Below are 24,631 nucleotides of genomic sequence, written 5' to 3'. Positions count from 1 at the left end.
TAGAACCAATCAAGTGTGACAGTGGAAAAGTATATATAGAAATGGAGGAGATAGCAGAGGTACTTAATGAATACTTTGTATCAATATTCACAACGGAAAAGGACCTTGGTGATTGTATGGATGAATTAGAATGGACTGAAAAGCTTGAGCATATAGACATTAAGAAAGAGGATGGGCTGGAGCTTTCGGAAGGCATCAAGTTGGATAAGTCACTAGGGCTGGATGAAATATACACCAGCCTGCTGTGAGAGGTGAGGGAGGAGATTGCTGAGCCTCTGGCAATGATCTTTGCATCGTTAATGGGGACAGAGGAGGTTCCGGAGGATTGGTGGGTTGCAGATGTTTTTCCCTTATTCAAGAATGGGAGTAGAGATAGCCCAGGAAATGATAGACCAGTGAGTCTTACTTCCGTGGTTGGTCAGTTGATGGAGAAGGTCCTGAGAGGCAGGATTTATGAACATTTGGTGAGAGATAATATGATTAGGAATAGTCAGCATGGCTTAGTCAAAGACAGGTCGTGCCTTATGAACCTGGTTGAATTTTTTGAGGATGTGACTAAACACATTGATGAAGGTAGAGCTGTAATGTCTCTGGATTTTAGCAAGGCATTTGATTAGTTAGCCCATGCAAAGCTTATTGGGAAAGTAAGGAGGCATGGGATCCAAGAGAATTGGCTTGCCCACAGAGGGCAAAGAGTGGTTATAGACAGGTCATATTCTGCATGGATGTTGGTGACCAGTAGTTCGTGCTTCTGGATCTGTTCTGGGGCCCCTTCCTTTTCTGATTTCTATAAATCACCTGAATGAGTAAGTGGAGGGATGGGTTAGAAAATTTGCTGATGACACAAAGGTTGGGGGTGCTGTGGATAGTGTGGAGGGCTGTTAGAGGTTACAGTGGGACATTGATAGGACACAATACTGGGCTGATGGGAGTTCAACCCAGATAAGTGTGAAGTGGTTCATTTTGGTAGGTCAAGTATGATGGCAGAATATATTATTAATGGTTCAACTTTTGGTAGTGTGGTGGATCAGAGCGATCTTGGAGTCCATGTCCATAGGACAGTTGAAGCTGCTGCGCAGGTTGACTCTGGTTAAGAAAGCATACAGTTCATTGGCTTTCATCAACTGTGGGATTGAGTTTAGGAGCTGAGAGGTAATGTTACCTGTTTGTGAGAGTAAGTGTCAGCATGGACTAGAAGAGCCAAGATGGCCTGTTTCCATGCTGTAATTGTTATATGGATACAGTTATATAGGACCCTGGTCAAACCCCATTTGGGGTACTGTGCTGAGTTCTGGTCACCTCACTGCAGGAAGGATGAGAACAGGTTGAATGAACTCGGCCTTTACTCCTTGGAGCGAAGGAGGATGAGAGGTGACCTGATAGAGGTGTATAAGATGATAAGGGTCATTGATTGTGTGGATAGTCAGAGGCTTTTTCCCAGGGCTGAAACGGCTAGCTTGTGTTTTAGCACAGTTTTAAGATGTTAGTACATAGGTAGGTACAAAGGAGATGTCAGGGGTAAGTTTTTTTAATGCACAGAATGGTGAGTGCATAGAATGAGCTGCTTGCAACGGTGGTGGAGACAAATACAATAGGGTCTTTTAAGAGAGTTCTGGATAGGTACATGAAGCTTGGAAAATCAGACGCCTATGGGTAATTTCTGAAATAAGTACATGTTCCACACAGCATTGTGGGCTGAAGTGCCTCCATAGTTCTGTAGGATTTCTGTGCTTCTATGTTTCTACATGGAGCTTAGACAAATAGTAGGTTAATTCCAGGCAGTCTCTAGGTTACATGGTCGGCCTGTAATGTGCTGTAGATTTATATGATTCTATAGCCATGAAAATGCTTCCCTGCTCTTGTTAGACTGTTTGAGGTATCTTTAATTATTTCTTACTTCTCTTCTAATACTTCTATATCTGTGCACTGGTAATACAAATGTGACACTACAGTTTTCTTTGGGATTAATAACATATCCACCTATCTATCTTGAGGCAGTTTCCGAACGGGGTGGTCTGATGTTGGGCAGTAAGTCCCATTAACTTCCCCAATCTGGTGGCTTTGCCCTTCTTTCTGGACAGAAGTTGGCGGGGTCAGTCTGGGTTGTGGGATTCACACTGAACTGCTTGAGGTGAGGCGCCACTCAGCCCCTGTTGCTCTGGTCCTCAGAGCAGGATGAGATGGTGATGTTGGTCTACACCTTTCTGGAGGCAGATCCAAACTTCACCTGGAACGATAATTGTTTTACATAATTCCAGGACACGGGAAGTGGCCATTCAGCCTGTTGTGTTCTTTGTGATGGGGAGTAATTGTACCTTTGGGACACCGCCACATGTCTATGTGTAGTTCCCTTTTCACCCTGTCAGACAAGGCAGTGAGATCCAGATCACATCCTTTCAGAATCCTGTCACATCCTTTCAGAATTTTAAACTATTACAGGTTCCCCTCGCAATCCGAAGGTAGAGCATTCTTATTAAACCACTCGTAAGCCAAAATGTCGTAAAGCGAAGAAGCAATTGCCATTAATTTATATTGGAAAAGTTTTTGAGCGTTCCCAGACCCAAAAAAATAACCTACCAAATCATACCAAATAACAAATAAAAATCTAAAATAACACTAACATACAGTAAACACAGGAATGATATGATAAATATACAGCCTATATAAAGTAGAAATATTGTATGTACAGTGTAGTTTCACTTATCAAAATCGGGAAGACAGCAAGCCAAAATCGATTTGGAGAAAAAAAAAATCGGCACATACACACGTGCACATAAACGCCTACGCGGCTACATGCATACGTACACACATGTGTACCCACGTACACGCATACGCACGTACACATGCGCAAACAATTGCCCGCACAAAGATTCATGGTCATGGTAGTCTTTTCAGGGTCAGCACACGTATAAAGCTGGGGTCTTTTTTTTTGTCAAAGTGAAAATCCTCTTTGATTCGCGAAAACAGGTACTAATGTAGGTCTTTCGTAACAGTGAGCTGTCGTAAAGCGAACGTTCGAAAGACGGGGAACACCTGTTTTATGTATTATGTGTTATGCATTAGAATGTACTGCTGTTGCAAAGACAACAAGTTTCATGACATTTGCCAGTGATATTAGACCTGATTCTGAGGTTGTTCAGGGAGAACCACCCACTGGTCATTTGATCCAGTTTACCACAGAACTGCAGCATCTGCAGGTTTGTTTCTGAGGCCCCACCCCTCACTCTGATGTCAGAACAATTAAGGGCAGTGTTTCTTCTCCGTTCTGTTTTGAAATGTGTCAGCGGCAGCAGATCACCTGTGAGATTGTGATTGCAGGGAGCTTACCATTTACCTGGGCATCTCAGTTCAGTCTCCCTCCAGACGTTCCAAAGCAGCAACCAGAGTGTGTAACATTTCCACAAAATCAATGAATCTGGGGTTGAGAGGATGAACAGCTTTGAGTTCCTCGGCATAAACATCACCGAGGATCTTATGTGGTCTGGACATAGTGGCTGTGTGGTGAAAAAGTCACAACAGCACCTCTTTCATCTCAGACAGTTGAAGAGGTTTGGGATGGGTCCCCATATCCTAAGAACTTTCTATAGGGGCACAATTGAGAGCATCTTGACTGGCTGCATCACTGCCTGGTATTGGAACTCTAACTCCCTCAATCGCAGGACTCTGCAGTGTGGTGCGGACAGCCCAGCGCATCTGTGGATGTGAACTTACCACTATTCAGGACGTATACAAAGACGCGTGTGTAAAAAGGGCCCAAAGGATTATCGGGAACCCGAGTCACCCCAACCACAAACTCTTTCGGCTGCTACCATCCGAGAAACTGTACTGCAGCAAAAAAGCCAGGACCAACAGTTTCCAGGACACTTTCTTCCATCAGGCCATCATACTGACACAATTGTATTTCTATGTTATATTGACTATGCTGTTGTACATAATATTTATTATAAATTACTATAAATTGCACATTGTACATTTAGATGGAGATATAACAAAGATTTTTACTCATGTACATAAAGGATGTAAGCAGTAATGTTAATTCAATTAAAAATGGTCAATCGGTTTATTATTTTTCATGTAGCATCAGTGAAAGTCTTGTGTGATGTACCATCCATACAGATCAGTACAGTACATTCAGGTGGTATAAGGTAAAATATATTTGTACTTGGGCTAAAATGCTGCGATTGGGACTCTGGGATTATGGAAATGGCAGTGTTTGGGATTCGGCCATGTTGGTGCTTCTCCAGAAGAGACTGACTGTTCCTCATAAGAACGTAAGAAATAGGAGCAGGAGTTGGCCATCTGGTCCGCCAAGCCTGGTCCACCATTTAATAAGATCATGACTGATCTGGCCACGGACTCATCACCACCTACCTACCTGTTCCCCATAACTCTTTATTTCAACCACTAAGCAAAAATCTATTCAACTTTGTGTTACATCCGTAGCCCCCTCCTTTGTGAGAATCGCCAGATCACTGTTGGGTTGAGTCAAAAGGGGGGCCCAAGACATGAGGGGGAGACGTGTAGGATGTCATGTAAAGCTATGGGACAGGCCATTGTCTCTTGGAGACAGATTTGTGGATTGAGATGCTCTGCTACGTGAATGCCCTCGGGCAAAGTGGGCTGGTTGAGGGAGAGATTGCATCACCCCCAACCTGATTGACATCTATGACCCTGCGAGTCAGAATAAAAGAGGGGCTGTAGGAACAACCCCTCAGACGCACCAGAAGAAACGTTAAGCGACCACGTAGCAGCAGACGGTCATCGGAAACCAAGCCACGTGCGTTCAATTCCATGGCTGGAATTAATGGCTGAAACCATGGAAAACGACTTTTTAGCTAACAACGGGGAAACCTGCTCCCCTGGCTCAACGGATTGACATCATAAAAGACTTGGGCAAGTTTAAACTGCATCACTTTTAAACCCAACAACGCTGCAGCTTGAACAAACTGATAGTGACTTATCTTTCCATCGGACAATACAATAACCCCTAGACAGCGAGAGTTATTTCTTATCTGTTATTATTATACCCGCGCTTAGATTTTGTATTGATGACATATATTATCAGTATGTTTGCATTAATCTTCTTTTTGTGCCCTTTATCAATAAATACTTTTAAAAATAGTACCATCAGACTTCAACGGACCTCTCTATCTTTGCTGGTAAGTGATCCAGTTACAGGAATTTCGTAACACTTGTTTTAAATTATCTATTGAGGTAGCCCCCACTGTTTCATTGGGCACAGAATTCCACAGATTCATTACTCTCTGGAAAAGTAGCTCCTCCTCATATCCATCCTAAATCTACTCCCCCGAATATTGAGGCTGCGTCATCTCATTCTAGTCTCACCTATTGGGGGAAACAACTTTCTTATCTCTATCTTATCTATCCCCTGCATAATTTTATGTTTCTGTGAGATCTCATCTCATTCTACTGAATTCCAGCGAGTGCAGTCCCAGGTGACTCAGTCTCTCCTCATACTCTCACCCCCTTATCTCTGGAACTGCCATTTCTTTCAGTACCCTGGGATGCATTCTATCTGGACCATGGACTTATCTTTCTTTAGCCCCTCAAGTTTGCTCAGTACTACGTCTTTAGTTATAGCTATTGTATCAAGATCCTCAGCTTCCATCGCCTCCATTACACCTCTCTTTGGCATGTTAGACGTGTCCTGCACTGTGAAAACCAACACAATATAGTCATTCAAAGCCTCGGGCAATTTCTCATTGCGCAATTTCAATTTTCCCTTCTTGTTCTCCAAGGGAACTTTAGCTGCCCTTTTCCACTTCATATAATTATAAAAATTTTACTATCCATTTTCAGATTTTGTGCTGTTTATTTTCATAACTTAGCTTCCCTTTCTTTATTGCTCATTTTTTGGTTCTTTGTTCCTTTTTAAAATCTTTCCAATCTTCCAGTTTCCTACTACTTTGTATGCATAAGCTTTTAGTTTGATGCCTTTTTTTAATTCCTTAGTTATCCAAGCCTGGCTCTCCCCTCTCTTACTGTTCTTGCTTTTAACTGGAATATACTTTTGTTGAACACTGAAAAATCTCTGAAAGTCTTCCACTGTTCCACAATCGCCCCACCATATAACCTGTGTTCCCAGTCTACATTAACCAAATCCTCACTCATCCCATTGTGGTATCCATTATTTAGGCATAATACAGTGATTTTTGATCAAACTATTACACCTTCCATTTTATGAGAATCTAAATTATACTGTGCTCACATTTTTTAACAGAATCTCAAACTACAAGATCACTAATTTTACCTGTCTTATTGCAAAGAACCAGATCTAAGATAGCACATCCCATTGTATGTTCAGTAACAGGCTGTTCAGGAAGGCTATCATGGATGCATTCTATGAATTCCTCCTTAAAACTGCCAATCTAAGTAACTTGATTCACCCAATCTATGTGCAAGTTAAAGTTCTCCATGAAAACTGCTATTCCATTCTTATCTGCATCAGATATTTCTCTGTATATAATCTATGCCACTGTAATGTTATTATTTGGTGGCCAATAGACAACTCCCACCAGTTTTTTTTTCCCTTTACTATTCCTAATCTCTATCCAGATGGATTCAACATTCTGCTTCTTATATATTATATCATCTCACACTATAACCCTGATCTCATCCTTAGTTAAGAGTGCTACTCCACCTTCCTGACCGTCTTGCCTATCCTTCTGTATTATCTGATATCCTTCAATATTTCATTCCCAAACCTCTCCACACTGCAACCACATCTCTATAATGGCCAATGAATCATACCCCTTTGTACCGATTTGTGCCACAAGTTCAGACTATTCAGAATACTGTGGACATTTAGATAAATTGCCCTGACATTCATTGTGCTTATAAAATCTCGTAATCTTTTTCTCTTTTGCACTTTACTTTTTTTTTTACCCCACTCTTATTTTCTCTTCTATCTTATATTTTTTCTTTATCTTTATTCACACATTTTTCTTTTACTTTATCCATACTTTTCCAATGAGTTGAACCAACTCCCTATTTAGTCTAAAGCCTTATCTGCAGCCCTAGTTATGCGTTTCACTGGGATGCAGGTCCCATTTGTAGAGAATTTCCCATGAATTTAAATCCACTTCTCTCATGCCAATCCTTGATCCATGCATTTAACTCTCTAATCTTGACCTTGTCATTTTGCACATGGCTCAGGTAGTAATCCAGAGATTACCACTTTTTTGGATCTGCTTTCTTAATTTAGTCCCAGGCTGCTGAAATTCCAACAGCTTTTCTTTTTCTACCTATTTCGTCAGTACCCACGTAGACCACAACAACTGGATTTTCCCCTCCCACTGCAAATTTTTCTGCAGGTCAGTTAAGATGTCCATAATCTGGGCACCAGGCAGGCAACACAGGTCTATCCTCGTGCCGGAGAACTCTATCTATTCCCTATTCCCCAAACTATACTACCTCGGATAGTGAGGTCAGCTGAGAAGATCATTGGGGTCTCTCTTCCCGCTACTACAGACATTTACACCCCATGCTGCACCCGCAATGCTAATAGAATTGTGAAGGACCCCACACACCCCTCACACAAACTCTTCTCCCTCCTGCCATCTGGCAAAAGGTACCGAAGCATTCAGGCTCTCAGGACCAGACTGTGCAACAGTTTCTTCCCCCAAGCCGTCAGACACTTCAATGCTCAGAGTCCAGACTGACATCTACATCATTTATGATCATATTGTAATTTGTCCTCTACTGTGCCTATTGTTTATATAATTATTGTACTGCCCTGCACTGTTTTTTGCACTTTATGTAGTCCTGTGCAGGTCTGTCATCTAGTGCAGTTTCTTATGTTGTTTTATGTAGTTTAATGTAGTTTTGTGCTTCATGTAACATCAGGATCCTGAAGGAGTGTTGTTTCATTTTTACTGTGCACTGTATCATCAGTTTATAGTCAAAATGACAATAAACTTGACTTGAATGGCTCCCTTAACTACAGTGCCATCTTTCCTACAACCCCCACTCTCATCCACACAGGGAACAAGAATCTCAGACCTGATGGACAAGCTCAAGGACTGAGGCTTCTCCAGCTTTGTCTCCTGGATCTCACTATCCACCTCACTTCCTCCTTCGTCAATGAAGCACAAATTTTTGGTGACCAGACACTGGCAGTGGCAACTCACTAACTACACCATCCAGAGTGAGACGCAGGGACAATGTGAGAGGAATTCACGGTGGGTAAGTGGCAAGTTCAACTATGTGACCCTGTGAGGCTGGGTTCTGGGATATCTCAGTTTTTGGCCATGGTAAAATAGACCCGGGGATCAAGCTGCCCAGGTTTATAAGGTGTTGAGTGAGTATTTCTGGTCTGAATTAAGATGTTTGTTTCTGGAATTCCTAATCTGAGGAGAAAACAAGTTCCCTCACAGGGAAGGAAGGTGATTAAGTGGGCTGTTCCATATTTACAACAGCAGAAATGGACCCGGGTGTTCTGTGTTTGGAAATTCTCCCTCACTGTCACCCGTCTGTCAGGCAGTGGAAATCAAACAGAAACTCAAGATGCTGGAGATCTGCAGCAAAAACAGAAAAAGTTTGAAGTCATTTTGACAGAAGGTCATGAATCTAAATCGATAACTTTATTCCTGTCTCCACTGTTGTTCCTTACCTGCTGAGCATTTCTAGTAATTCCAGTTTATTTTTATTACACTCAACCTGGAGTGGTTTAAGTCTCCATGAAATGGACCTGTGCACAGTCTCTCAGTTTGTAATAGTTGGTAGAACAGTAAAGAAATTGCAGCTTTCCCCAGTAAATTATCCTGGTACCAATTTGCCTGTTATTATTTCTTCATGACTTTGAAACTTACCAAACATTATGAATAACACAGTACTCAAATGGATTTTGTGATTTCTGGCTCCCAACCCATTTGTAAATGGCAGTAACGTAGCTCACTGAGGATAGACACAACACTCTGATTTCCCCAGTTGATCATATGCCCATACACTGTTATCAGTGTACAGTGTAGTGTTGATAACAAGGTTCACAAGGATAATTTCAGAAGCAGTCCTTTACTGGGGTTGTATGCAAACCTGTCTTGTTAACCAGCTCTGCTAACAACCATGGAAGGCAAAGAGTGGTTGTTGATCTGTAGGGATCTGTTTTGGGACCCCTCCTCTTTGTGATTTTTATAAATGCCCTAAACAAAGAAGCAGAAGGAAGGGTTAGTGAGTATGCTTATGATACAAATGTTGAGGGTGCTGCGGATAGTCTGGGGGGTTGTCAAATGTTACAGAGGGACATTGATAGGATGCAAAACTGGGCTGAGAAGTGGCAGATGGAGTTCAACTCAGATGTGTGAAGTGGTTCATTTTGGTTGGTCAAATTTGAAAATAGAATATAATATGAAAGGTAAGACACTTGGCAGTATGGCGGATTGGAGAGAGCTTAGGGTCCATGTTGTTAGGACACTTGAAGCTGCTGCGCAGGTTAACCGTGTTTTTAAGAAGGTGTGCTATGTTTAGTTCTGGTCACCTCAATACAGGAAGGATGTGGAGACTGTAGGGAGGAGATTTACAACAATGTTGCCTTATGAGAATAGTTTGAGTGTACTTGGACTTTTCTCTTTGGAGTGATGGAGGCTGAGAGGTGACCTGAGTGAGTTGTGTAAGATGGTGAGGGGCATTGATCATGTGAATAGACAGAGGCTTTTTCCCAGAGCTGAAATGACTAACACAAAGGGGTATAGTTTTAAGGTGCTTGGAAATAGGTACCAAGGGGATGCTGAGGTAGGTTTCTCACACAGAGATGGATGGGTGCGTGGAATGCACTGCCGGCAGCAGTGATGGGAACAGATAAAATTCGGTCTTTTAAAAGCCTCTTAGATAGGTACATGGAGTTTTGAAAAATAAGGACTATAAGGCAGGGAACTTCTAGGCAGTCTCTCGAGTAGTTAACATGGCTGGCACAACATTGCGGACTAAAGGGCTGTAAATTTCTATGTTCTATGTTCAAGTAGGAACATCATGATCTGATTAAAGAAACTTTGATTTGAGCGAATGCTATCTAAGTACTGCTCATACACAATTGTCACTCAGCATGAAATAACAGATCGTATACTATATAAAATTATAAAGAAAGTATATTTACTAATTTCAGCTTTACAAACAGTTATTAAGAGAAAGAAAATAAAACAGTAATGCCCATTACAGTTACACCACTAAATGTGCACATGGTGTTAGAGATCATATCTTCCAAAAGCTGCGTATGACCCTTACTCATGGTGCTGAATTCTCATCTCCAGTCACTCATAGAACTTCACCTCTTGGACCGCCTCATCTTGTGAGCACCCCTTGCAATCGCATCTTCCTGTCTTATCGAATCATGCAGCTGTCTTTCCTGATCTTCTCCTCTCTGTATATGACCAAAAAGACCATGAGCTCACATTGTCCTTCACAAATTACTGTCTCAGAGGTCTCGAGAACTTTCTCCCAATTCCACCATCCTGATTGGCTGACACACGATGCCTAAGGTGAACATAGCCCCTTATCTTTGGGCAAAGCCAAAACATTCCACCAGTAAAACACAGAAAGCTGCAAAATGACATATCCACAGCATTAGCAGTAGAAATCTTAACCAGGGCAATACACAGGAATGATTAGGAGGATTTGATGGACCAGGGCTTGTGCTTAATGGAGATCAGAGGGATACTGGTGGGTGTAATTACTTAAGCCTATTGAATGCTGAAAACTTTGGATACCGTGGATATGGAGAGGATGTTTCTATTCGTCAGAGTGTCTGCGATCTCAGAGAACAGCCTCAGAGTAAAAGAGCTTCCCTTTCTAGCTGATGGGTGGTTAAGCTGTGGAATCTGGGATTTTTGCCATAGAGGGTGGTGGAGGCTGTTGTTGAGTGTATTTATGCAGAGGTTAATTTCTGATTGCTAAGTAGCATCAGGGTTACAGGAGGAAGGCAGGAATATGACATTGGGGGTGGTGATATCAGTCATGGTTGAATGGTGGAGGAGACTCAATGGACTGAATCACCTAATTCTGTTCATATATCTCATGTCTCACCATCATGGAGTGATGACTACTTAGTATCCCCTGTCAGGTTTTGTGAAGGACAATTACAGATTTGTTCACCAAAATAATTAAATTTGTCTTCAATGTTTAAATTCCAATGAATTTTAATTTTAGGAACATTGAGCAGAAATATTTTGTTCTCCTTTGTATTGTTAACGTGCTTCATTATATGTCTGGTTAAAGTTTGAACTGTGCTGAGAGATTAATTGGAAGAAAAACCAACTACTGGAAGCAAATCATGAATGAAGATGAGGGAACAGCAACAAGTGAACCAGCCCAGTCACTGGGGGCACCAACTGGAGAGAACCCTTCTGACTCAGAGTTTCCATTGATTGTTTCAAGAGAAAGTTTGGTGAGTCTCATTTACTCAAACACTGGTCCTTTACACATTCCATATCTGTACAAAGGAGGGTATGAAATAGTTGGAGTGAGGTGGACTGTGCCCAGAAGTACCAGTTATGCCTCTGTCAGACTGAGTTGCAATCACTCCAGGTCTGGTAATGTGTTTTCAGTAGTCCAACTCTATAAATTATAAGCATTCCTATTCCATCGCAGGGTTTGCAAATTTCAGGGTCTTGTTCATTCTGAAGTAACTTTCGGTCAGTTCTGATGTTTCTTTACTTGGCTGTGTTACGTCAGTGTTACCACAAAATTTGTTGACAATTTCCTCCCTTTATAAGATGACCCAAGTGCTTTTTAGTGTAGTGAATGCAGAAATGTGGAATTACCATGAACTACAGTAACATGTCAATGCTTCCTCTGGCTATTGCAGGCTGCAGTGATATACTTATCCTGGAGTATATCGCCATTCAAGACTCTGCTGGGAGCAAACCTATTTGACACAAAATGTCCCAACTGCATATTTCCTTCAACAAGCAAATGTTAACCAATAATTTAAATTTATTTCCACCAGACATCACCAAGTACTTTTCTATGCATGAAATTGAGAACCTATGAAGTGGGAACCTATTTAGAGGTGGGATTTGGACCAAAGGGATGGGTTATACCTGAACTGGAGATGTACTGATATCCTTGTAGGTATGTATGCCAGTGCTATTGGGGGAGGGGAGAGATGGGGAGTTAAAATCAGCTGTTTAATGACACGAACTATTGTCTTGGGATAAATGATGGAGCAGTTGATATCAAGGCAGATGCAATGTTCAGAGAGCCTGTGGAAGGGTGGGCTGTGGACAGGGCATCATGTCATCAGTTAGATGGCTTGAAATGTGTTTACTTCAATACAGTAAGAGTAACTTAGAACATGGTTCAGTACATGGATGGTACATTTTATCACCACTACATAGTTAACGTTACAAGGACAGGACTGGCTGTTTGATGTTCCAGGGTTTAGTTGTTTCAAAAGGCACATGGAGGGAGGTGAAAGGGGAACAATTGTTTTTGCTAATCAGGGATAGTATCACACATAAAATGGAGGGTATTGGTGGAACTGTCTAGTTTAGGTCAAACTCAGAATGAGGAAGGGAGTAATCACTCTCCAGCCCCCTGCCCCTACCGCTGCTGCAATGGCCACCAGGACAATGAGTTTGGATAATTTGACAAGTTTTGTAAAGATGCAAATATAACAGAACCATTGTCATTGGTGACTTTAACTAACCTAATATTGTTTCCCATCTCCATCTTTACAAAGTGTTTAAATGAGGCAAAATGTGTTTTGTGTCCAGGAAAGATTCTGGATATCATATGTGGATGAGTATATGGAATGGTGGAGCCTGGATGGATTGGGGCCCATTAGTGGAAATTGAAAGCATCTCGGTGGTCTCTGGCTCTGTTATTCAGATGCACCAGATATAGCTGGACAGACATACAGACATGGTGTCGATGTTGATGTTAACAGGAATGGTTTGGTTCCTAAGCCAACTGCTGCTCTGATACAGGGGATGGAGATACTGTCAAATTTTGCAAAGAAAAATGCACTCTGTGACTCACTATCTGCTTCTTGTGTGTCATTCAGAGCATTACCAGCAGGTGGAGCTTTTCCTGCTCCAGGAGTAAAAGTGCACAAATTTCAAAGTACATCTTAATATCAGAATAAATATTTGTTACAGAGATTGATAGATTCTTAACTGGAGAGAGCATCTGAGGTTATGGGGAGAAGGCCGGAAACTGTGGTTGATAAGGAGATAGATAAAAGGGACCAGCCATGATTGAATGGCTGAGCAGACTCGGTGGGCTAGATGAGATGGCCTAATTCTGCCTCTATGTTTGTATGTCACCACACACAACTCTGAGGTTAATTTTCCTGTAGACACACAGCAAATTTATAGATAACAATGAAAGTCAATGAAAAAATGCAGTTGACAACAAACTGTGCAAATGCAAATACAAATAACATTAAATACTAAGAACATTGAATAACAGGATAAAGAGACCTTAAAATGAGATCATTGTTTGTGGGAACATCTCAGTAGATGGGCAAATGTGTGTAGTTAACCCCCTTCGTTAAAGAGCCTGACGATTCAGAGGTAGTAACTTCTTGAACCTGGTGGTTTGAGTCCTGAGGTTCCTGTACCTTCTACCTGATGACAGCATTGTGAAAAGAGCTTGGCCTGGGTGGTGAGGATCTGTGATGATGGATGCTGCTTTCCTGCAACAGCATTTCATGTGGATGTGCTCAGTGGTTGAGAAGGTTTCCCCGTGATGTACTGGGTCGAAACCACTAACTTTTGCATGATTTTCTGTTCAAAAGCATTGCTGTTTCCATACCAGGCTGTGATGCAGCCAGTCAATACCCTCTCGACAACACATCGATTGAAGTTTTTGATACCATGCTGACTCAATGCAGAATCTTTCTTTTTTGTAATTTATTTTTTATTGAAGTTCATCATCAAACAAACATTTCCATAAGATGTATTTCAGACATTGTACATATATATCATATAGTTATATATATCACAAATCTCCACAAAGTATTTATCTGAGGTATACACTCATAGAAAAGAGTGGAAAGAAAAAGCAAGCGAAAGGAAATAACTATGTACAAGTAGGGATGATCTTTTTTTTACAACAGATTCATTGATTTGTGAGAATAAAATCAGGCCTATGAGGCATTATGTAGTTAAACCATTTTTCCCAGTATGAATCAAATTGTTCCAAATTGGATAAAATTCTCTTATATTTGATTGGATTTAATTGCCCATTGACATTAAAAGAAACAAATTTTACCTTGTCCTTAGCCATCTGTATTTATCTGTCTATGTACCATTGAAATTAGAATAAAACTTAATCAATCAATTCCCTGAACAAATAAGAACCAAGAAACACAAATAACAACAAAAAATGGCAACAAATGTGTGATTCCAAGGCTGAGGTCTCTAGTAGATGACCCTGCGTTGAGTTAGAGGAAATGTCTAGCTGTGGGGGATAACCCCTCCTACTTGTGAGTTGAGGGCCCCCAATGCAGTATTCATAAAAGTCAGTGAACAGATCCATTACACAGAAGAGATTTCCGTGTACTCCTCATATATATACACACATACACATACATATACACATATACACATACATACATACACACACACACATTACATACTCGTATATATATATATTCTCATTTTGGTGGGGGAAAAAGGAGTAAGTGAGAGAATAAAGAATAACAAGTAATATAAAATCCACATTATTATAAGTATTTCTAGAGATAGGTATATCACTGTGTACTTTTGCTACCATTTAGCTTCTCAACAGTTTTAAAGTTAGCCAAACCTTATAGCTGTTCTGAAGGGGGTGAGGAATGTCTTTGGGAAACTTCCTGTCTCTTCCTGATATACTTCTCTCAGCCTCCTCCTGTCTCCTGCCTTCTCGATTCTCGCACTATTTCCCAAGCAGAGCTGGATAATTCCTCAGTCAGGCTTTCCCTCGTTTTGGTGACGCTAACGGGCATCCCTCTGGCCTTCATGTCTGTAGTCGCCTCTTCCACCGTCTGGTACAACTGCGTCATAAAACACTCAAAGTTTAGCAGGGTATGGAGTTTGAAATCTAATCTTGTTTTGCTTTAGTACTCGCTTTACTTCAGAGTATTCTTTACGTTTCTGCAGGACCACGGGGGGGGGGGGGGAGTAATCTTGGTCGAAATATATTAATTTATTGTCGTAAAACACTCTCTTCTTACCCCAGGCCCTTTGTAGAATCTGTGCCTTGGTGCTGTACTGCAGGAATTTAACTATTATTGAGCGTGGCTTTCTATCCTAGGTAGGTTTCGGAACGAACGCGTGGTAGGCTCTCTCGACTTACAGCTCCATAACCGAGGGAAGATCCAGAGTGTCCTGTGGTAACTTTTCGACAAACTCCGTCATAGACGAGCCCTCCGCTCCTTCGGGAACATTGTAGATTCTAATTTTTTCCGCTGTGATCTTCCCTCCAGGCCAAGCAGTTTACCTTTTTGGTGATGTATTATTTTTATTGTCTTGCTCAGTATCCGTTCCACGTTTTGAACGCGATCTTCCACCTTCTCAATTCGAGTCTCTGCCACCGCTATTTTTTGATTAACACTGGCGAGCTCTGCCTTAATATCACGGAGCTGAATCTTAAGGAGGTAGTGGCACTGTTGTACGTTCTTTTCAATTACATCCACACGCTGAGATCAGGACAGGTTGTGTGAGGCCAAGTTCTAGGAGGTACATGAAAAAGGTTTTGGAGGAACTCAGCAGAACAGGCAATATCTATAGGGAAAAAGTACACTCAATGTTTCAGGGTGAAACCCTTCTTCAGGACTGGACAAAAAAACTGAGTAGATTTGAAAGGTGGTGAATGGTGGACAATGAGATAACATGAGACAGGGACGGGGTGATGGGATATGATGAAGCGGGTGAGGCATTACTGGAAGTTTGAGAAATGAACATTGGAGTTACCCAAACGGTATATAAAGTGTAGTTCCTCAAACCTAAGTATGGCCTTATGACGACAGTGGAAGAGGCCGTGGGTGGACAGCTCAGAATGGGAATGGGAAATGGAATTAAACTGGGTGGCCACTGGGAGATCCTGCTTGTTCTGGTGGATGGAGCATAGCTACTTGGTGAAGCGGTATCCCAGTCTACGTTGGGTTTGATCAATATAGAAGAGGCCACACTGGGAGCACTGAACAGAGTATTGGCCCCAACAGCCTCACATGGAAGAACTGCTTAGAGCCCTGAATATTAGTGAGGGAGGAGGTGTAGGGGCAGGTGTAGAACTTATTCCACTAGCAAGGATAAGAGCTAGGACAGAGATCAGTGGGGAGGGACGAATAGACATGGGAGTCATGTAGGGAGTGATCCTGCAGAAAGTGGGGCTGAGGGAACAATCTGTTTGGTGGTGGGATCCAATTGGAGGTAACGGGGGGTTCTGAGAAATAAGTGCTTGACATGAGGCTGGAGGGTTTGTGGGGTCAACTGTACTGTTCTCCATAGACACTGCCTGGCCTGCTGAGTTACCCCAGCATTTTGTGTGTGTTGCTTGGATTTCCAGTAACTGCAGATTTTCTCTTGTTTGTGAAGATCTTGGAGGCTGCTGATTAGTTTTGAAGGATGATGTTATTAACTGCTGAGCTAAAATCAATGAAGAACACTCTGTATGTGTCTTTGCTGTTCAGATGTTCCAGGGTTGTGTGAAGAACCAGGAGATGGAATCTACTGTAGACCTGTTGTTCTGGTGGGCAAACTGGAGCAGATCCTGGTCATCTGTAAGGCAGGAGCTGATGAGTTTCATCACCAGCCTCCTCTTTCAAACAAGAAGACGACACCAACCATCATCAATCAGAAGCAGAGTGGACACAGGTATGATCACTGGGATCTTTTTTTTAAAAACATTTTTTATTGAGTTTTCAAATAATTACAGAAATAAAAGAAAATATATGAGAGAGAAAAAAAAATATATACCCTACCCCCCTCCCCTTAACCCCTCCCCCCTAACATCCCAATATAAAAAAGAAAGAAAGAAAGAGTGCCTGGATATCGGAAGATCCCCACATGCTCCATGGAGTTCGTAATAACTTTAGTATATTTATTTATTTATTTATTTCCCCAAATAACCAATTATTTTATCTTCCGAGCAACTATATATTTAATCCTGTCTTTTGTAAATAAGGGCACCAAATTTTCAAAAATGTTTCATATTTATCTCTTAAATTGTAAGTAATTTTTTCAAGTGGAATACAGCCAAAAATTTCCTTCTTCCAACGATCTATACTTAAGTATGTATCCGATTTCCAAGTAACTGCAATAGCCTTTTTGGCTACTGCCAATGCAAGTTTTATAAGTTCTTTCGGATATTTATTCAATTTGGGTTCTGGTTTTCTCCCTTCAATATTGCCTAGTAAAAATAATATTGGACTATGTGGAAGTTGTGTTCCAATAATTTGTTCCAATAAAACTCTTAAATTTGTCCAAAAAGATTGAATTTTAGAACATGACCAAGTAGAATGTGAAAAAGTACCGATGTCTTGTTTACATCGGAAACACTGATCGGATTAATTTGGGTTTAATTTATTTATTTTTTGTGGTGTAATATATAATTGATGTAAAAATTATATTGCACTAATCTTAACTGGACATTTATTGTATTTGTCATACTATCAAGACATAGTCTTGACCAATTTGTTTCTTCAATTTTAATATTCAGGTCACTTTCCCATTTTTGTCTTGACTTATGGACTTCTTGTTTAATTGCCTGTTTTTGACTCAAGTTATACATACAAGAAATACATTTTTTAATCTTTCCTTTTTGAATTAAGGTTTCTATTTCATTAGATTTCGGCAATAACATTGTTTGACCTAATTTTTCTCTTAAATAAGCTCTTAGTTGAAAGTAACAAAAAAGAGTATTGTTTGATACTTTATATTTATTCTTTAATTGATCAAATGACATTAATATACCTCCTTCAAAACAGTATTGTTTGATACTTTATATTTATTCTTTAATTGATCAAATGACATTAATATACCTCCTTCAAAACAATCTCCTATATATCTAATCCCTTTTTGAAATCAATTATATAAAAGTTGATTATTCATTGTAAAAGTAATAAGTCTATTTTGAATTAAAGATTTCTTTGCTAATAAAGATTTCTTTGTCTCATCATCAACATTTATCTTATTCCATAAGTCAATCAAATGTTTTAATATAGGAGATTCTTTCTTTTCCCATATCCATTTAGATTCCCATTTATATATAAAATCTTCTGGTGTATTTTCTCCTATTTTATCTAGTTCTATTCTAATCTATGCTGATTTATCTTTCTCAAAAAAAGATGCAATAAATCTAAGTTGGTTTGCTTTATAATAATTCTTAAAATTTGGAAATTGTAACCCTCCTAGATCAAATTTCCATGTCAATTTTTCCAACGATATTCTTGACTTCTTACCTTTCCAAAGTAACTTCCTCACATATTTGTTTAACTCTTGAAAAAACTTCTGAGGTAGTTGTATTGGTAATGATTGAAATAAGTTTTGTAGTCTAGGGAATATATTCATTTTTATGGTATTTACTCTACCTACTAATGTTATTGGTAATACCATCCATTTATCAAGATCTTCTTGATTTTTTTTCAGTAATGGTAAGTAATTTAATTTATACAAGTTCTTTATATCATTATCAATTCTTATACCTAAATATTTTATACCATTTGTTGGCCATCTAAATTGAGTTATTAATCGACATTGACTGTAATCTCCTTTAGTAAGAGGTAAAATTTGACTTTTATCCCAATTTATTTTATAACCTGATATTTTCCCATATTCTTCTAATCTATAGGATAATTTACACAAGTGCCATGGGTTTGTTAAATAAAGCAGAACATCATCAGCAAATAAGTTAATCTTATATTCTTCCTGATTAACTCTAAACTCCTTAATATCTGGGTCCATTCTAATTAATTCAGCTAATGGTTCTGTCGCCAACACGAATAAAGCAGGTGATAATGGACAACCTTGCCTACTTGACCTTGTTAGCTGAAATGGTGTTGAAATTTGACCATTTGTCACTACTTTAGCTTTGGGATTAATATTTAAGGTTTTAATCCATTTTATAAAATATACTCCTAATCCATATTTTTCCAATACTTTAAATAAAAAATCCCATTCCAATCTATCAAATACTTTTTCTGCATCCAAAGCAACTGCCACACTCATTTCCTCCCTCTTTTGTGCCAAATGAATTATACTAAATAACCGAGTTACATTATCTGAGGATTGTCTGTTTTTAATAAATCCTGTTTGATCCATATGTACTAATTTTGGTAAGTATTTAGATACTCTGTTAGATAAGATTTTTGCTATTATTTTATAATCAGTATTTAATAGAGAAATAGGTCTATATGATGCTGGTTTGTAAAGATCTATCTTTTTTTGGCAATACTATTAAAATAGCTGTCGAAAAAGATTCTGGAAGTTTATGTGTTCTTTCCGCTTGATGTATTAACTCCATAAAAGGAGGAATTAATAAGTCTTTAAGCTTTTTATAAAATTCAGGCGGAAAACCATATTCTCCTGGGGATTTATTACTTTGAAGTGATCCTAGAGCTTCTTCGACCTCTTTCAATGTAAAAGGCATATCTAATCCCTTCTGATCTTCCATATTTGATTTTGGAAGAGTTATTTGCATTAGAAATCTTTCTATCTTGACATTATCATTTTGTGATTCTGATTTATACAACTCAGAATAAAAATTCTTAAAAGTTTCATTAATTTCTAAAGGTTTATAAGTAATTTTATTTACTCTTGTTCGAATTGCATTTATTGTTTTAGAAGTCCGCTCTGTTTTTAACTGCCTTGCAAGGACCTTATGTGATCTTTCACCTAGTTCATAATATCTCTGTTTAGTTCTCATAATTGCTTTTTCTGTTCGATATGTCTGGAGTGTATTATATTGTAACTTCTTATTGATAAGTTGTCTTCGTTTTTCTTCTGTCATATTTCTTTGAGATTCTTTTTCTAATTTTGTAATCTCTTTTTCCAATTGTTCTATTTCTATCATATATTCCTTGTTAATTTTAGAAGTATAACTTATTATCTGACCTCTCAAGTACGCCTTCATTGCTTCCCACAATATGAATTTATCATCAACTGAATGTGAATTTGTATCTAAAAAGTACTGAATCTGCTTTTTCATAAAATCACAAAAGTCTTGATGTTTTAGTAACATTGAATTAAATCTCCATCTATAAATTGATTCCTCTTTATCTGTCATCATCATTGTCATTATCAAAGGAGAATGATCTGACAATATTCTCGCTTTATATTCCACATTTTTCACTCTATCTTGAATATTTGTTGATAATAGGAAAAAATCTATCCTTGAATATGTTTTATGTCTATTTGAATGAAATGAGTAATCTCTTTCTTTTGGATTAATTCTTCTCCATATATCAATCAGGTTTAAATCTTTCATCAATGGTAGAGTTAATTTTACTACTTTTGATTTTGTGACCACCTTTGTTGATCTATCTAAAACTGGATCTAGATAAAAGTTAAAATCTCCACCTATTAATAGTTTGTCATGTGCGTTAGCCAAATTCAAAAAGACCTCTTGTATAAATTTTAAATCATTTTCATTTGGTGCATAAATATTCATAAGAGTCCATAGTTCTGAAAAAATTTGACAATGTATAATTACATATCTCCCCACTGAATCAATTAATACGTTTTGTATTTTCATTGGTAAATTTTTATTAACCAAAATTGCAACTCCTTTCGCCTTTGAATTAAATGAAGCTGCAATAACATTTCCAACCCAGTCTCTTTTTAATTTCTGATGTTCTTTGTCTGTTAAATGTGTTTCTTGTAAAAAAGCTATATCTATTTTTATTTTTTTAATGTATGATAGAATTCTTTTTCTTTTTACCGGTCCATTATGCCCATTAACATTGAAACTTAAAAAAATCAGTAAATTAGTCATTATTTTGAATTATATTACTCCAATCTATAAAAATACCTAATCTTTCAACTTTCGTGGTATCTTGGGAAATCTTTTTAAAATTCTCCATGCTGCTATGTGCCATGCTGCAATCATCCAGGCAGAAAGATAGAAGAAAAGTAGAGTATAAAGAAAAAAACAAAATACCCTCCTACTAATGCTGTGAAAAAAAAGGACCACAACATTACCCCCCTCTGTTGTACAGGTCATGGCAATCACCATGGTTACACGTGTGTATCCTGCAGTAACCGATCCAAAGCTCCCCAGCACCCCCCCCCCCCGCAAAATAGAAAAGTATATATATAAGAAGAAAAAAAAATACTATTCTCAATTATTATTTCTGAAATTTTGCTTTTCTCCCCTGTATCATCCTTAAATGTCCATCACTTCCATTCACTGTCTCTCTTCATCCTTAATCCATCATGCTTGGAAGTCTCTATGTATAATTAGCGAATGGGTGGAAGTTTTTGTGCGAACTCCTCCACTTCTCGATAATCGTTAAAAAATCTTCTTTTTCCCTCCTCCAAAAAAACTATCAGCGTTGCTGGGTGATGTATTATGAATTTATAACCCTTTTCCCGTAAGACATTTTTCATTGGGTTAAATCCCTTCTTTCTCTTCAAAAGATTATAACTTATATCAGGATAAAAAAGAACTGCTTTCCCTGCTATCATCAATGGCCCATTTCTCTTTTTGGCACGTTGGGCAGCTGCCTTCAGGATCTTTTCTTTATCTTGGTATCTTAAGTATCTTATCAAAATTGATCGTGGATTTTGATCAGCTTGAGATCTTGGCCTTAAGGCTCTATGAGCCCTTTCGATCTCAATTAGAGTATCTTCTTCCATTTCCAATTTTTCAGGGATCCATTTTTGCAAAAAAAAATATTGGATCTTCTCCTTCTACGTCTTCTTTAAGTCCAAGAATTTTAATATTGTTTTGTCTACTAACATTTTCAAGCTTATCAATTTTTTCCATAAATTGTTTTCTTTCTAAAGTCCAGGGAGTAGTATCATCTTCCATTTTATTCATTCTTTTAACTATGTCTTCCGTTGTAGTTTCCAAATCTGTAATTCTCTTTTCTATTTTATCCTGTCTTTTTGTCATTTTATCAAACATCATCTCCATATTTGTCATTTATCTTTTGATTAATTTTAATGCGTTTAATTTTTGTAATTAATGCATTATTTGCCTCAACGTCTTTTCCATATTTCCAGAAAGACTTTTGCCTCTATCTTTGTCTGATTTTTCCAGAGAATCTGACTCTCTCTCAGATTCACTTTCACTTTCAGTTTCAGTCGTAATTGGGATTTGTAGTTCTGGTTGCTCCCATTTGCGCATGCTCTTTCCTTCACGCTTGCGCAGTACTCGTTGATCTTTTTCTTTAGAAATGAGCGATGTTGCTGCAGTTTCCTGTTCTGTATCGCTGGCGGTATCATGTACCTGAGCCCACTGTTCTTTGACAGAAGTGGGCCTTGATTCTGTTCCAACTTGCGTTGCTTTCAAGGTAGTAGTTTTCTTCGTCTTCTGTTTGTGAGGCATAACTTGAAGCAATCTGGAGTAGTTTATAAGTAACTTTTAGAAAGTATTGACTAACTTTTCTTCATTTAGACATTAATTTATAGATTTTTTATGGGAGAGCTGGGTTCCAGCATCTCGATCCTACGTCATCACGTGAAGTCCCCCATCACTGGGATCTTTATAATTAAACTTATGTCCTGTTGTGCACATGTAGCCAAAATATTAGAGAAAGACACATACACAAGTGCTAATGGGAGCACAGAAAAATGAGATGATCAATCCTGTGAATCCTGTGAAGTGGCCTTGAGTCCTGAACAATCAAACAGTTACAGCACAGGGACATGGTACCGGCAATGGTTGAGTCACTCTGCTTGCCATGTAAAGCCTCCTCTGAGTGAAAGGAGCAGGAGCTCCTGAATCAGGTGGATGTGGGTGAAACACAGACAGGAATATGACAGTGGTTCTTGTGGACAATGTACATAACAGTCCAGGGAATAGTCAGGTCTGTTTCACATGGAAGATGCCTCCAAGCTGCAGTTATAAAAAAAATAGCAACTGATGATTGGAGCATTTCCAGGAATTTACAAATGTGAGAGTATTGTTCATGTTTTGGAAGGGCAACAGTCAATTTCCCATCTGCTTTCCCGATTGGTGTTCATCGGATGATGGGACTTTGCTAGAGCGTGATTTTAGTGTCAAGTTGAGCACTTTTCTGTGAATGGCGTGGTGAGAGGTGTTCCAGGAACAGGAGATGGTTCATTGTAGGTGCGTTATGTGATACTGCACGAATGAATGGCTTGCCTGAGGACTGATGGTGAATGTGGATTTCTTAACATAGTTCATATCCTCAGTGAATTGGAACAGAGCTGAAGGATACAAAACAAGGATGGCTTGCACAGGGAATCAGAGGGATATTAGCACAATGGCATGTCCAAGTAGGATTTAATGGAACCCCAAGGCATGTTATTTATTAAAATGAGGGTAATAACATACCAAGTGCTGTAGGAAATCAGCAAGTCAGACGGTGGGTGAGGAATAATCAAAGGTTCAGGCCATGTCTCCATCAGAGCCTTAGTAGCCTAATTGCACATCGGCTTAGCCATACAAAACAGAGGCAAGGCTGGGGAGGTGTTTGTTCTGACTGAACACAGTTTGTTTAACAGTCATTCAACCACAGAATACACAAACACAAGCACAGAAAGATGATACAGCCACGCAAAAAGAAAGTCCAGAGCTGATCCATGAATGCTGCAGCAATCTGCAGTCGACCACAATGCATCTCATCTTCTGCCGAGCACATACTGGGCTTGAGGCTTCAGCCTTGGTTTGACCAACGTCATGCAGGTGTGTGACCAGTATTGTTTCACAAAGATCACTGGCCCCCTTTAAGCAAAGATACTTTTACCGATCACCAATTTACAGATGATACAGAAATTGGGGGAATTGTGTAAACTGGGACCTTGTCAACAGGGTCAGCAAAATATTAGCTAGTTGGAAACATGGGCAGTGAGATGGCAGAGGGAGTTTAATCTTGGCAAGTGTGGAGTGTTGCATTCTGGGAGGTAAATGCTACAGGGAAATGTATAGTAAATGTCAGGACCCTGTGGATGATTGATATATGGACGGATCTTGGAGTGTCAGCATGCAGTTCCCTGAAATTGGCAGCACAAGTGGATGTGGTGCTGGTGAAGTGTAGCAGCATCAGGTGAGCTTATACATCAGGAAGTTGTGTGAGACTTTGGTTAAGACTCAATTGCTGTATTGTGTGCAGTTCTGGTACTCACAGCACGGAAATGACGTGGAGGCTTTGGAGATGGTGCAGAAGATGTCCAACATGATGCTACTTGTTACAGAATATTGGACAACAGGAGAGGATGGGCAACCTGCAATTGCTTATCTTTAGAGCGTTGGAATCTGAGATCTTCTCGTCAAATTTATAGAGTGATGAGAGGCATGATAAGGTGGTGGTTAGCCAAATGCTTTATAGTACCAGAAACATGGTTCGATACCCACCATTGCCTGTTAAGCGTTTGTATGTTCTCGCATGGGTATATGATTGCATGGGTTTCCAGCAGGTGCTCCGGTTTCCTCCCACAGTACAAAGACGTACCGTTTGGTAGGTTAATTGACCATTGTCAATTGTTCCGTGATTAGGCTTGGATCA

Source organism: Hypanus sabinus, chromosome 5 (genome assembly GCF_030144855.1).
Source record: "Hypanus sabinus isolate sHypSab1 chromosome 5, sHypSab1.hap1, whole genome shotgun sequence".
Lineage (NCBI taxonomy): Eukaryota > Metazoa > Chordata > Chondrichthyes > Myliobatiformes > Dasyatidae > Hypanus > Hypanus sabinus.
The sequence above is the reverse complement of the archived record's forward strand: the minus strand, read 5'-3'. Positions refer to the sequence as shown.